At 31.2% G+C, this 3,890-nt stretch overlaps 1 non-coding gene across 1 annotated transcript; it reads left to right on the top strand.

The window, feature by feature from the left end:
• The first annotated feature begins 3,541 nt into the window (after positions 1-3,541).
• LOC130454095 (U6 spliceosomal RNA) lies at positions 3,542-3,647 on the top strand. Its single transcript, XR_008911779.1, has one exon. It is a non-coding gene; the product is annotated as a U6 spliceosomal RNA (small nuclear RNA).
• Positions 3,648-3,890: the final 243 nt, after the last annotated feature.

The following is a 3,890-nucleotide window of genomic DNA, read 5'->3' as shown; positions in this document are numbered from 1 at the left end:
TTTCCCCAATTACATGTGAAAATAGTTTCCAAAATTTTAATGAAGAATTTTGAGTCTTAAATTCTCTCCTTTTGCCCCTCCCCCACATAGATGGTAAGCAATCTCATACAGATATTAAATGTGCAATCATGTATAAAATTTTATTCCATATTAAACCTTTTCTAGAAGGAATCTTGACCACTAAAAATTAAGAAAGAATGGATAAAAAGTTTACTCTGGTCTAGATTCATAGTACATAATTTCTTTCACTGGAAGTAGATGGTATTTCTTTTTATCATGAGTCCTTCAGTATAGTTTTGGATGAATGCATTGCTGAGACTAGATAAATCATTCAGTTTCTTATTGTACACTATTTCTTTTGCTGTGTGTAATGTCCTCCTGGTCCTGCTTATTCCACTACTCTTTAGGTTGCATAAGGCTTTCCAGGTTTTTCTGAGTTTCTCCTGCCCATCATTTCTCATAGCACAATAGTATTACATTACAATCATACACTATTACTTACTCAGCCATTCTCTAATTGTGAGTATGACCTCACTTTCAAATTTTTTTCCTCCACCAAAAGAGATATTTTTTTTCTCTACATATAGATCCTTCTTTTTGTTAGTTATCTCTTTAGGCTACAAACATAATAATGATATTTCTGGGTCATATATTATTTCATAGCCCTTTGGGTATATACACAAATTGTCCTTCATAAAGGTCTAATCAGTTTACACCCCCCAACAATGTATTAATGTCTCAATTTTCCCAAATTCCCTCTGAGTTTTGTCATTTTCCTTTTCTGTCATAATAGCCAATAGGTGTGAGGTGATATTTCAAGGTTGTTTTAATTCACATGTCTCTGAGCTTAAAAAAAAATTACTATAGCAACTTTACTGACTTTGAGGATTGCCTGTTCATATCCTTTGGCTATATATAAATTGGAGAATAACTTGTATTCTTATACATGTTACTCATTTCTCTCTATTTTTATGAAACAAAGCATTTATTATAGACTTTTAAAAATTTTTGTACCATTATGATTGCCATGTATTTCTTTCTATCCTATTTCTCCTGTTTGGTTTCTGACCACACATTTCATCATTTTTCTCTCTTTTCTATCAACCCTATACCCTTGTCTTACCCCTTCACCTCTTACTTTCCAAAAGGTAGACTTCTATACCTAATTAATTGTGTATATTCCCTCATTAATTCAATTCTGATGAAAATAAGGTCCATGTGCTCCTCTTCCCACTGACTCTACCTTCCTCTCTGTAAAACTCTTTCGTGTCTCTTTTATGTGTCTCTATTTTTTTGCTCTAATATCCCATTTAATTTTCCCTTTTCTTAATGCATTCTTTTTTATCATACCTTAATTTTATTTTTTTTAGATATCATCCTATCATATTCAACTCACACATTTACCCTCTGACTATGGATACTTTTTCTAACTTCCCTAAGTTACACATTAAAGTGTTTTCTGAATTGAAAAAAGAAATATATATGTGTGTATATATACATATATGTATATGATAGATAAAAATGATAAATCTATGATGAAAAGAATTCCTGAGAATAGATAAGAGAAGGACACAATGATAGTAGTAAAGGAATCTAAAAAATAGCAGTTGGAGAGATGGGAACCTAAGGGAGAAAAGAAAGTGAGGAGAAAGTTTAGAATGAAAGTTTCTTGAGCTATATGACTTATGTCAAGGAATATGACAATGAGGTATTTGATTTTGGAATTTAAAAATTGATTGTCATCTGTAAGATTACACTTTCAGTACTGTAGTCAGTGTAGTGAGAAGTCTCTTGGCAATGACCTGAAAAGCAAAAGAAGTAAAAGAAGCAAGTTGAGATTAATATTCCAGTAACTTGGCAGTGGAATGGAGAAGATTTATAGGATGGTAGTTGTGTTGTAGTATGGTAATTCTGAAAGATTGACTGACATGTATATTTATAGATGGTGGAGGAAAAAATAAAAGATGGAATTGGTAAATAAGACAAGTTCCCAGAGAGTTTGGAGGAGCTGGACAAAACAGTTGTGAACTTTGGCAATGAAATGCCTATGCTTTTCCTCAAGAGGAAAGGATAATAAGATGAGAAAAGATAAACCAAGATTTTGAGGACTATTTTTATAGGAAAGAGAAAAGAATCATCACATTTAATTGTACAAGATGGCAGAGTGGGTATTAAAACTTAGGACTAAGAAACAGAATTTTAGAATTGAATCTAATAGGTGAACTTTTAGAAAATACTTTCAATGAAGTGGCAGACCTAAAGTCAGGTTTCAAGGGACCTGAGAAAATGTGGATAGTGAAGAAACAAAACCATTTGTTATTGACAATCTTGGCTTTGATAGTTCAACAGTAAGAGAAGTATTTATATATATATATATATATATTAATTAAAAGAAGAATTTTTCAGCTATTCCCTTAGCTTAGAAGTTAGTTCAAACACAAGCTTTCTGATAACAAATTCAAAACTCTTGCTACTCAGACATGATGGCTCCTATACAATGCTATATTTTGGAGATAAATGAGGTTCAGATAGGAGACTGCTGATTAACATCATTCCTTCTCAGTTTGTGCTTCACTGACTCAAAAGAAAGCATACAACCACAGATCAATGTTCTAAAATGGTTTAAGTAAGAAATAAGAATTGGCAGGTTTTATGACCTGTACAAAAAAAAATAATTGACAGAATGGAAAAACAATAATATTTTGAATCCATAGTGACAAATCTTCAAAGAATCATAAATAGGCTTGCAGGCTGGGAATGTAAAGACAGAAATGAAGGATAATTTGAAAAAAATATAAAGCAATAATGTTAGAAGAATACATGATCTCTGCATACAATCAAGACATATTTGTCTCATAGACAATATAGGTAGAGGTAACTTAAGGATCATAGATCTCTCAGAGTTAGCAAAGCAGTTCAGTTGATAGAGACCTGGACATGAAATCAGAAATATCTGAGTTTAAATCCAAACTCAGACATTGGATAAGTCATTTAACCTTGTTATGCCTCAGTTATCTTGACTATGAAAGGGGAGATTAATACCATCTACCACACAGGGTTGTGCAAAGATCAGGTGGAAAAAAATATACAGTATTTAGTAAAATCCTCAGTACATAGTATATAATCTATAAATATTCATTTCCTTCTCTTCCCATAAGAAATAAAATAAAAATCTTGAACACCATGTAACAAAATAAAATGACTAATTAAAATAATCAACTGCAAGAAAAGACAAGCAAAAAGGAAAGAAGGGGGAAAATGAATGACAGAAAAAAAGAAAACATGTAGGAAATTTCAAAACACCATATTGCAATACTTTAGTTTAAAAGGTCCTATGATAATATCTGTAAGTGATCAAGTATAAGAACTTCAAATATAAAGGAAAAAAATGAAAGGCACAATACTATTAACCACCTAAAATCATGGAAATGTATGCTACAATAGGAGCTAAAGTGACAACTTAAACATATGCCCAACAATATTAATACAAGTATTAATGAGAAAGATATGTATTCAATTAAAAAATAAAAATTTAAAAAGAGTGCTGCTTCATCAGCACATATATTAAAATTGAAATGATACAGAGAAGATTAGCATGGCCCCTGCACAAGGATGACTTGTAAATTAATGAACTGTTATATAAAAAAATTGAGTAGACATTATGTAAAAATAGATATAAGCCGATTAGTTGCTTTGTAAATACCTGAGATAATAATAACTCAAGAGGATTGCAAAAATACAGCCATGGAAGGAACAATGAATGAAATAAATCATCCCAGAAGGGGAAAAATGAGGAAAAAACTAAAAAGAATGTACAAAGTGTGTTTTCACACAAAAACATAATAAACTAAGAACAGAGGAGATAAAAATGGAGGCATAATTTAAATAGA

Source organism: Monodelphis domestica, chromosome 4 (assembly GCF_027887165.1).
Source record: "Monodelphis domestica isolate mMonDom1 chromosome 4, mMonDom1.pri, whole genome shotgun sequence".
NCBI lineage: Eukaryota > Metazoa > Chordata > Mammalia > Didelphimorphia > Didelphidae > Monodelphis > Monodelphis domestica.
The sequence above is the reverse complement of the archived record's forward strand: the minus strand, read 5'-3'. Positions and strand labels throughout refer to the sequence as shown.